This window comes from Staurois parvus, unplaced genomic scaffold (assembly GCF_062004578.1).
Source record: "Staurois parvus isolate SC_StPar_1 unplaced genomic scaffold, SC_StPar_1.0 ptg000205l, whole genome shotgun sequence".
Lineage (NCBI taxonomy): Eukaryota > Metazoa > Chordata > Amphibia > Anura > Ranidae > Staurois > Staurois parvus.
Window position 1 is genome coordinate 2962187 of NW_028318001.1, and position 12023 is coordinate 2974209.

The window sequence follows — 12023 nt, forward strand, 5'->3', positions numbered from 1 at the left end:
ATATATTTTTTAAATATATTCTTCAGATTTTTTTTAACATATAAAAGTCATTTTAACATATATTTTTACATATATCTGTAAATGCATTCCAAAAATGTAGATTAAATGTATTTTTAAAGACATACAGTAATACAGTATATTTGAAATTGTATGTTTAAAAATATTTTTCATATATTTTGTAATATATATATATATATATTTTTTTTTTTTTTAATTATATATATTTTGAAATATGTTGAATATGGCCACAATTTCAAATATATGTCAATATATTTGGGAAGAATATTTTAAAAATATATTTAAAATATATTTTTCTTCCATGTGGGTAGACTGGACTGCATAAATAAAAAGAAGCAATACCCCAGAGCAGGATTGTAAAAATGTCATGGTTGTATGAAATCAGCGCTCTTCCCCTCTCGCTGTGTGTGCTGTAAACCTTGTGATGCAGGATTTATAGCACTGTGCTGTAAAACAGTCCATGTCACGTTTTGTGAACTGTCACTAGAGGCGTGCCTGCCTAGAGATGGAGAGCTCAGGCAGAGAGCAGAATTGCAGCTGTGTTGTGCTGAGCTGCTGCTCTTCCCAAGCACTGTGTACAATGAGATGGCATTAGAAGTGCTGCAGTTCCCTTCTTCTAGTCCTAGCTGGGGCTTTCTCTCCCCCTTGTCTGATCTCTGCTGAATAGCAACTTCCAATTCATCAAAAGGCGAGAGTCAGCCTGCCTGACAATGGATGTCCAGGGCAGAAAAGACACAGACAAGAGCACAGAATAATCAGGATGAGCCTGAGCACATTTTGGAATTAGATTACCCCGGCTAAAGGAGTGGATGCTTTCACTTGTTTTCAAGGATTGCTCCATTATCACCGCATGCAACTGGCTGGTGAGTGCAAATGATTATAGTCTTTTTCAGCTGTGTTGCTGGTTCTTCATTATATGTATGTGCTTTCTTCCCTGCATGCAATAACAAGGCAAGCACACAAGATTCATGTTTCCCCTAAATTCTAAATATAGCAGACTTTCCCACTTTTCGTTCATCTTTTGGTATGCAATCCATGTTCACATGCCAGAAGTGCTGCATACTACCCAAAAATAGTTGCAGCTCCCTTTTGTACAGAGTACCTGCAAGACTTTGGAGCTTCCTGTGTTCGGGAGATTTGCATTTCATATCTTTAGCATAAATCTGCATGTATTTGCATAACCTGAAATGCATTAGTCAGGCTGGCACTCCTGTATATTGCATACATGGATCTAACCCTGAGCATGCCCTAGAAATAAAGTTTTCATCTTACGAATGGAATTGTTAACCCTTGCTTTAGAGCACAGTCATTTACAGCACAGGTGCATGTAGTAGGTGTCTGTCCTTCCACAGTGATCCCAAAATACTCTGTATATGAAGGCATAGTCCTTGATAAATATTCCGTTGAAAGCAAGTAAAGCAGTTATCCAGATTTATAGTGCACCAGTGACATTATACTAAGAGCTTGATCAATTCCAATCATTTCTGTGTAGGAGGTTTTCGAAGGCTTGCTGGTTCCTATGGGCTTTATAAAACTTAGAAAATGATTTCTCTTTCAGTGTTTGACATTATATTGTAGTGCAACACACAATGCAGTCCATGGGACCATAAGTAATGTGTGCTGAATTTGAATGATTGGGCTGCATAGCAGTGAGCTATTTGGAAAAGTGGGCGAAAGGTAATGAGACAGGGCTTCTTATTGCTTCACATGTCAAACAAGTAACCACGTATGTTTCAGCTGTTTTCTCTCTTACTTTTCAAATGGAACAGTGATTTTCTAGAAATAAGATTAATACATCATTGTGATTACGAGTCGAGGATTTCTCTTGAACCGCTGACATGAGATCAGGCTTGCAAACAAATCGAGCGAATATGTGAATGGTTTGTCTGTTAGCTGAGCCTTTCCTTCAGGCGCATAGACCCTAATGAAAATGTTTGCTCTGTGGAACTTGCTCTCTTTTTTGTGCTGCGGGTCAGCGGGTGAAGCAAGAGGAAGTAAATGCATTACAAATGGAAATGGAGGTCTAAAGCTTGGCATGAAAGCAGGATATCACAGGCAGCTGATTTAATAAATGATAATCTGAGGTTGTCACTGCATTATGCTCCATCTAGTGAAATATTTAATATGGTTAAATATTAAAGCATGGCTGTAATATATCTAATTCTGACACGTATTGTTCCCCTAATAATCCAAGTTCTTTTTAAACATATCTTCTTGCAGTAACCCTGGGAGAGTTGCCATACCAAATGGCCTATTTCATGCAGAGAAAAAATGACATTATCACTACTTAGAGCTTATAAAAAGGAAGACTTGGTTGTACATTGTGTATGTTCAGTGGACACATTAACGTCTCTTTTATTGAGTAGCTACTTGTCTTTTTGTAGTTTTGCAACTGATGTGCTGCTATAGTTCTGTTGGGAAGAAATGGAAATGTAAAAAAGAAAAAATCTGATGGTTGGTATATCATCAATCATTCAAATGAGTTATATTGAATTTCTCACTCTTGCCTTTTTCCGCTGCTGGTGCTAATGAGGTGCTGCATAGTTTGAGTAAACATCATAGCATGTTTATGACATATAGAAAAAACCTGTTCTTTCAAAGAGTAAATTTAATGTCATTATTTTGTATTGTTTATTTTTATCTATGCTCCTATAGGCTGATGAAAAATAAGACTTCCAGTCTCCTTTCGACAAGTGTCCCAGGAATCTTCCTATACTGTTTTTAATTAGTGTGCATGGGCATACCAACTGTCTCCCACCTCAGTCTCCCCTCCAGAGAGCTTGCCTTTTTTTGTATGCTACAAATGATATTGTAAAACATTCTTGCATGTCAAAGTCAGATTGAAATTACATCACATTCCCTCAAGAAAGAAAATAGATTGATTGGTAACCAAGAGGTGATTTTTCAAAGCAAGCCTTCAATGGAAATGGGGAAAAATAATAATGGAGAGATTAAAAAAAGCAGCAATACTGCAAAGCAGAACCACTTGATTTTGGCTTAGAAAAATCATAATCAGTTTGGAAAGCAGAACAAAAAGTATGACATTGCTTTCGACACTCCAATATCCAAAATTCAAAAGAGAAGCAGAAAGTTATTAAAATTCTCAAGAAAGAATTTATTTTGTTAGAACTAATCCTGAAGTCAGGCACAATTGCTATACTTGGTCTTAAAGGGGTTGATTTACTAAAATTGGAGAGTGCAAAATCTGGTGCAACTCTGTATAGAAACCAATCGGCTTCCAGTTTTTTTTTTTTTTTGTCAAAAGCTTAATTAAACAAGCTGAAGTTAGAAGCTGATTGTCTACCATGCACAACTGCACCAGATTTTTCACTCTCCAGTTTTAGTAAATCAACCCCAAAGTATTCTTATACAGGGTTTTTAATCTATATTTTATATCGTTTTTGCTTTTTACTCTTTACTTTTGACAGCTGTTAACTCACAAACATCTACCCACCTTCCAGATTTGAAAATTGTTTCACATCCAGACTATGCCCCGTATGATTTTTCTTTCATGTCAGGATAAAACATGGTAGTTTCCATTGTTGACTTGTGTTTAAAGTGCAATCTTCAGGACTGTCATCTTTGGCCAGTGACTGACCTGGAAGAAATCTATATGAAAAACCTGATATCCGCATGTTGATTTCAGGTTAGTGGCTCACAAATTAGCAAAGCAAATATAAGCTAGTAAGATAATCCTAGAGCTTGTACCTTCAAAAACCAAGAAAACTGGCATGATTCTCAACTGGACAGTTGAAATTAGTGAAGTGGTGATTAAACATACCTGCCTCAACAAATACCAACAAGATAAGGATGTTTTACATATAGAGTATCTGAATGCTGGGCAATCAGAAGTCACACATATGTTAGAAGTAGAAAAAAAAACAGAGTTTCTGAGTAGGTTGAGAATGGTGGGTTAAGAAAAGGCTTGTCAATAATGAGTAGGTTTTATGATCAATAGAAGAGGTTTCTGTAATACGCTATACAAGATATGCTGTCTGTATGCACCGCAAGACCTGTCGTCACATGCTCTCTCAGGTTGACGATAAAGCCTCTCTGAGAAATACTGTATCTGTTTGATCTAGCTCTACTTGGTGAATGTGGATTTGCTGGTATTTATTACCGATTTATTACTGATTTTCTCCAATGTGGCAAACTATTCAATCATGTAGCTCCCAGTGTACCTCTTAATCACTGATGATGACCCTCTTGGGCTTATTAAAGCTTTTGATCACTGAAAAAAAAGGTTAGACTTAGACATAAACTACTAAATGTCCCCTGTATGACATCCATCTATTTGGAGAGCTTTCTCTCCAAAATATATATTTTTACATTATATACACACATATTTACATATATTTGATTGCATTTATTCCTAACTATTTCTCTGTATTTATATTTTTAAAATTTTATTTTACATTTGTTATGTATTTTGCTTGAGATAAAAACCAATAACATTCTCGTACCATAAAACAAAATAGGCTTAGAAGGTCTGACACTACAACTTTTGACAGGGTGTTGGTGAATAGTAACTGTGAAAACTGTACTGTTACTTTGTAAGGCTTTGCCCAGCCATAGTTTATTTTAATTGTACTTATCTGGATATACTGATACTGTGCATACTAGACAGTACTTTTTCAATGGCCTGCCTACATAAGCTGGTAAGTCATGGTTTCTGCAAAGTGAGTTTCTTTTTATTTTTTCTATGTATTCTTTGGGAATTCGGATGTTTTAAAGGGCATTGAAATATTCCCAAAAGTCTAAAGTCTCCATAATTTCTCATCTCTGTTTCCATCACAGACTACCATCTTTTCCATGGTAGACTACACACTCTATTTGGCAATGTTGAACAAACCCCCTATATGTGAAAAGGAAACCAGTATGGTGAGAAATACATTGGCTTTCACTGCTAAAAAAAAGCTGTGCGGCATTTATGCCGATTCATAGGCTTCAACATTCTGAGTCACTAACCCGGGGCAGGGATGCAGACCAGGAGTTCCAATTTACCTTGCTGCATGTTTGTTACTAGTCCATGAATCAAAAACTACTGAACTTAGGACATCAGCGTATCAAGCAGCTAAGCGGCAGTTAGAAAAAGATGTCAGCAATGAAATTTTCCATATTAACTTAGTGTAGTGCAACAGGAAAATGGTTGGTTTCATTTTATTAAGATTTTTTTTAGTTTTTTTTTTAAAAACTCTGGCTAATCCCAGTATGTCTTGATGAAAATTACATTGAAGGTCAAGAGTTTTATAGGTGTGAGAAAATTAAAATAGGTTTGATGCTTTACTTTCACTCAAAAAGTTTTTTTTGCAAGCAACATGGAAAGTATTTGTAGGGCACTAAGTCTTGGATCTCCCCATCAGCTGTCTAATGGTGAGCCTAAAAAAGTTGAGCAAAACAGTTTCTTGTAATCGTTTTTTTGCAACAAATCTGTACATTAAAAAAAACACTGAAAAAATAAAATAGTTGTGTTGCACAGAAAACTTACATTTCTTGAGATGAGATGAAGTGTTGGAGCTCATCAGCTTGCGTGTACACTAATTCTAGTGATTAATTGAACCCGTGGGATTCACCCCTCCTCTGCTGTGTGTATAATATATAATTTTATATATATATATATATATATATATATATATATATATATATATATATAGTTCTCTGTTAAATAACTCATCAAAATGAACAATATATGAATTATACCTTTTGACAGGTATAATTCTATGATGGAAATTGCAGATATTGAAGAAAATATGGAATCTGAAATATTTGAAACAAATACTGTGACATTTTTACAGAGAATTATACTTATTTTTTAACTGAAATTATTTGCATTGTGCCCAAAATCTAATATATTACAAATGAAAATGACTTCTTTCCCTCCGCAATTTGCCTGAAATTCCATTATTTGACTGTACCCACGTCTCTTGCAGTGACTGTTAAAAGAATCTGTGGGTAACCTTTCATATGTATGTTCTCATACCTGCATTAACGTCTGTCAAGGTTTAGGAGAAATGACCAAATGTTCCTCCTTTCCATAAGACAACTTATATTTTCGGTTTCAGAATGCTGCTACATTTACTGAACAGGTACCATTTTACATAATCTAGTGTCCTCTCTACTGTCCATTTGCTTCAATGCTTTTGATAATGCAGATATATCTATCAATTAATTTGTAGCTGTTTTATCATTTTCATTCACTGTGTTGCGTTGCATTAATTTTTCTTTCATTGCAGTACAATCATGAACAATTGGGAAGATTTACTAAAACTGGAACACTCAGAATCTGGTGCAGATGTGCATGGTAGCCAATTAGTTTCTAACTTCAGCTTGTTCAATTAGGCTTTGACAATAAGACTTGAAAGCTGATTGGTTTCTATGGAGGAGATACACAAGATTTTGCATGCTCACGTTTTAGTAAATCTCCCCCACTGTTTTGGTAAATGATGCCAATAAAGTACAATTCTTTTTTTTATATAACATTGCTAAAGGTTAGAATATTAGGTTTTATCCCTCTCCAGTGTCAGAGAATTCTGCTTCCTGACCAGTAACAAAAACTGAGGGTAAATCTCCCCAGGAGGAGTAAAAATTTAACGGGCTTTACTATTTCCCCAAACTGCCCAAAACAAAGAGATTTTGGCTGACATTTCACATTAACAACAAGGAAAAATTGTACATTTACTGCTTAAGTTTCATTTCATGAGTTTAGACTTAGCCTGGATTTATATATGTGTGGGGCTGGTTTGCCATACGATTGTAAAACAGTCCGGTGCGATTTTGTTCAGCGGTTCAGGTGCAATTCCAATGCAAATTGTTAAAATGTATGACACTGGAAGTTTCACCAACTGGGCTGAAAAGTGCACCAGACTCTTTCTGAAATCGCACCATGGCCGGCCCGCTGGCAAATGTGTGAGCTGGCTCCAAAGATTTTGATGTCATGCGAATCAGATGAGGTTGAAAACGCATCCAATTCCCATATATGTGAACTCTATCTTACTGGCTGGATCACCAGATGAAACTAGAAGAAAGAAAGTCTAAAAAAGAAAATGAATGTACCCATCACATCTTAGAAAATGTAAACTGAAATATAATAAATGTTTGCTTTTGAGTTTATTACCAGTTTCAGTAAAATCTAGCATTTAGCCAAAGCTGCCTCGTATAAATGGATCGTTCATTGATCATAGGAGAGCAAAAATGGGGCTGATATGGAGAGCAAAAAGGGAAGAACTCAAAGCAAAAGTACTTTCCTGCTGTAATTTTTCTAGTGCAGTTTCCAAAACGGAAGCCACCATATGGGTATGGTTAGCACTTTTTTTTATTTCATCATCTCCAAAGTGCTGGATCCAGCTACTCAACCTTTGATTACTTGGCCAGCATTGATGCTACAAACATACATGATGAAGTCATTAGACATTTCTTCCAAGTTTCTATATGGCAGTGTAATATGAGGGTGTTTAGCTTGGTGGTAAGTACGTTTTGACAGTAAGTCCATGGCAGTCAGCATTTTTGGTTTAAGGGTGTGGCAGCCCATTTTTATTAAAAGGCAACAGAATGAAAGTTCTGATAACATTAGGTTTCCCATGCAAGGGTCCTTCTTAAGCAAACACAACAAACGAAAATGACCAAGTCACTTGACTCTTTGGTCAGCAGCACCTCTGCTTGCTCTGATCTTCCAGATCTTGGGCTCCTCAGACTTGCTCAGTCTGTGCTTGCAGTACAACTGCTCAGGTCACACTCCTGACCTCACTTTATAGGATTCTCCCAGCACCCCGGGCTCTAATGCTTCATGGGAACACAGGTCTCCTACAGCCCCCTCTGTAGACTTACTCGTCACCTCAGCTTTCCCGGTCTCTCTTGACCTGCATAGCTGCCCTGACTCTCCCAGTGCTATGAGAAAGAAGTCCCCCCAACGCAGGGTCACATCTCCTGAGCAGGTCACCCGTCCTGACTGTAGCACACTGCTATGTTCAGACAAAGCCTGTGTCTCTGAATGGCAGCAATTGCCCTGAGATATGCTCAGACCTGATTGTGACCACCTGTGCATTCACACAGGCTGTAGGCAATTAGCAAAGTGAAGACTCCGTCGCACCCAATACTCTTTGGAGCCTTCAAACTTGCAGCCTCAATCCGGACTTACCAAATCCAGAGAAAACTCAGTACACAGTTTTCTCTGCTCGCAAAACATCTGCTGGTGCTTCTCAAACTGACTTTTTGAGAGTCCTGTGTTCTTTTTGAACCCATTTATATAGTGACAGGGACTCTCCTATGACAGATAGCCAAGGTCGAAGGTGTTGAAGCTGTCTTACTTAGAACATCTAGTAAGTCAGGTGAGGTTTTATATGTGTGGTGACACCATATCACTCCTCCCCTGTGTAACCTCCTTCTCTTTATATCAGCATATATGTTGAATAATGTCTTACTATGATATACACTACTGTGCAATATTTTAGTCAGGTGTGAAAAAATGCTGTAAATTAAGAATGCTTTCAGAAATATAAGTGTTAATAGTTTATTTTTATCAATTAACAAAATGGAAAGTGAATGAACAGAAGTGAAATCCAAATCAAATCAATATTTGGTGTGACCACCCTTTGCCTTAAAACAGCATCAATTCGTCTAGGCACACTTGCACACAGTTTTCCAAACATCTTGGAGAATTAAGCACAGATCTTCTGTGCATGTAGGCTACCTCAAATGCTTCTGTCTCTTCATGTAATCCCAGACAGACTCCATCAGAAGATGAACTCAGGGCTCTGTGGGAGCCAAACCATCACTTCCATGACTCTTTGTTCTTCTTTACACTGAAGATAGTTCCTAAAGATGTTGGCTGCATGTTTGGGATCATTGTCCTGCTGCAGAATACATTTGGGGGTCAATAAAAGTGTTCCTGATGGTATGGCATGCTGAATAAGTATCTGCCTGTATTTCTCAGCATTGAGGACACCATTGATCCTGACCAAATCTCCAACTCCATTTGCAGGAATTCAGCCCCAAACTTGCAAGGAACCTCTGCCTTGCTTCACTGTTGCCTGCAGACACTCATTGTTGTACTGCTCTCCAGCCTTTTCATGAACAAACTGCCTGCTGCCATAGCCAAATATATCACAGTTTGACTCACTAGTGCAGAGCACCTGCTGTCATTTTCTGCTTACCAGTTCCTATGTTTTAATGCATAGAACATAGAATCAAGACTAAGCGACTCAACTATGCACAAAAGCATTGGAACTGGAGTGTAGAAAAATGGCAGCAGGTGCTCTGGACTGTTGAGTTTTGGGCTGCATTTTGCAAATGTGAAAATCATTTTGCAAATGCACCAAATATTGATTTTATTTTGGTTTCTCTTCTGTTCATTTACATTCTATTTTGTTAATTGATAGTAGGCTAGTTACAAGGAGGAAACTTGATGTCAAACTGCAGACGTACTTCAATCCTGCATAGTTGTAAAGGTTTCTGTTGCTTGTCCAGATTTCACTGCACAGTGTGAGCTTCTCACAGTGTGCATTAGAAGCTGTAGCAAAAAAGATAGAGCCTGCCTCATTTTCTGGTTGGAGGGCATCCAGCATCAAACTAGTACTTGTGCTCCCCAGCCAAACTGTTTCTGGCTTGCCCCTTTCATTCATTGGATTTTAGTTATTTTACTTATGGAAGTTCAGAGTCACATGCTAATGTTACCTAGGGTGCTGCACTCAAATGAAGCCTGTCTAGGAATGCCCACTCCCCCAGACTGACATCCACTCATTGAGTCCACTGTGTGCAGCAGAGGTGAGGGTTCTTCAGAGATGTACTGAGGAAGGGTGTTGTGATGTTTTCAGGAAGATATGTACTGCACCCTGATGTCCCCTCCCATCAGCCATAATCTGCCTGAATTGTATAGAGAAGAAGAGACCCAGATTACATTAAGGATGCTAAACAAGATATGTAATAAAAATAGAAGGTTTTATTTAAAATGTTATTAAGATGCTGATGAGAGTGGAAGGGGGAACCAGGCAAGGCAATATATAAGCAGATTAGGGAGACTTAACTGTTGAGAACTACCGCAAGAAGGGGACTTGCCCATTGAGCACCATTGAAAACGGGGAAATTTCTGCTAAGTATTATTGAAAATGGGGCCGCTTTACTGAACTTAAAGCTGAGCTCTACCCAAAAGGGGAAGTTCACCTTTAAGGCTTTCTCCCCTGTTCCTCTTTAGGAAATGGCACTATTTTAGGTGGGGCACTCCCACTTCCGCTCTGACTACCCAAGCGATCGGAGCGGACGTTCTACCACCATCCCTCCCGCAGTCTTTTCAGGCAATTCACAATGCACAGTGCAGCTTGTGCATGTGCAGTGGGCACTCAGCTGCGAAGCCACAAGCAGGGTGCCCACAGTTAAAATGCTGGCACCGGAGACCAAAGACAGGTAGAGAAAATAACCTGGGTGAGCACAGTGCAGGGTCCTGGGACAGGTGAGTGGCTGTTTATTAAAAGCTACAGTTTTTGTAAATGCTGACTTTAAATTTTTAGAAATATGACTGGAGCTCCTCTTTAATTGCAAATGGGGCCTCTTTGCTGAGCACCATTGGGAAGAGTGGCCTTTTTTAGGGTTAATTTTTCTCCACCATTGCAAAAGGGGGGCCTCTCTGCAGAGCCCCACTGCAAAGGGGGTCTGTCCACTGGCAACATAGCTATGGGTTCCTGTCTGCTGAACCCCTGCACCAAGGGAGCCTGTTCACTAAACACTTTAGCAAACAGTGCCAGACCACTCTGCAAATAGGGCACTTGTCTGCTGAGCACCATTGCAAAGGCTGGCCTGTCCACTGATCAGCATTGTAAAGAATGGCCTGTGTAGTGAGCACTATTTTAAAGGGGAGTTTGTTACCTGAGTACCATTGCAAAAGGGGGGCCTCTCTGCAAAGGACCTTTGCAAAGGTGCCATAACACAACACAACTGAGCTAATGTCCACTATATATCTTTGTGTGACAATGTTCTCAATAATTATTGTGCAGACTACTAATACAATTTTTCAATGTGAATAAGTGCCCTGTGCATAAATAAGTCCAAAAACAGACATGCGTTGTGAAAAAACCCTAGTGCACACACTGCACTCACTGGGGCTTCCGGTGACATCACTTTGACTTCCTAGAATGCACACTGGAGAGCAATGCAGCAGTTTCAGTTTCATTTTGGCTTTGTCTCAAGTTTTTAACTGTGTAAGTGCAATACTGTTTTCTAACACAGGGCTTGAAAAAGCCGCTGGCCCGCTCGCCAAATGCGAGGAGAAATTCCTCTGTGGCGAGCGGCTGCGAGCGGTGGGCACAAATGAAGCATGGAGCGACTGCACCTGCGTTCCATGCCTCATTGTGAAGCTGAGTTCCGGTTTACAACTTCCGGTTTCCGGCTTCTGCGGCACCGCCGCCTAGGGGACAGGTGCAGGTGAGGTCTGCTCTCCTCCGCTGAGAGGAGACACCCTCTCCACCGCCGTGGGGGACTCAGGGGGACAGTAAGTACTGTATACAACATGTCATATCACTATAATGGAGTACAGGGGAGCTGAGATATACATTACTCAGTAATGTATATCCCAGCTCCCTTGTACTCCATTATAGTGATATGACATGTATACAGTAATGTATATCCCAGCTCCCCTGTACTTCATTATAGTGATATGACATGTATACAGTAATGTATATCCCAGCTCCCCTGTACTCCATTATAGTGATGACATGTATACAGTAATGATTACTGTACACATGTCATATCACTATAATGAAGCACAGGGAAGCTGGGATTTACATTACATTATACATGTCATATCACTATAATGGAGTACAGGGGATCTGGGATATACATTACTGTATACATGTCATATCACTATAATGGAGTACAGGGGAGGGGGATATACATTACTGTATACATGTCATATCACTATAATGGAGTACAGGGGAGCTGGGATATACATACTGAATACATGTCATATCACTATAATGGAGTACAGGGGAGGGGGATATACATTACTGTATACATGTCAT

General features: G+C 39.0%; 1 protein-coding gene across 1 annotated transcript in view; it reads left to right on the forward strand.

The window, feature by feature from the left end:
* Positions 1 to 518: 518 nt before the first annotated feature.
* SNTG1 (syntrophin gamma 1) overlaps positions 519 to 12023 on the forward strand; it is a 709360-nt gene continuing 697855 nt past the window's right edge. Inside the window, exon 1 of the mRNA XM_089678410.1 lies at positions 519 to 881. The gene's annotated coding sequence lies outside the window, so the exon portion shown is untranslated. The remainder of the gene's footprint in view (positions 882 to 12023) is intronic.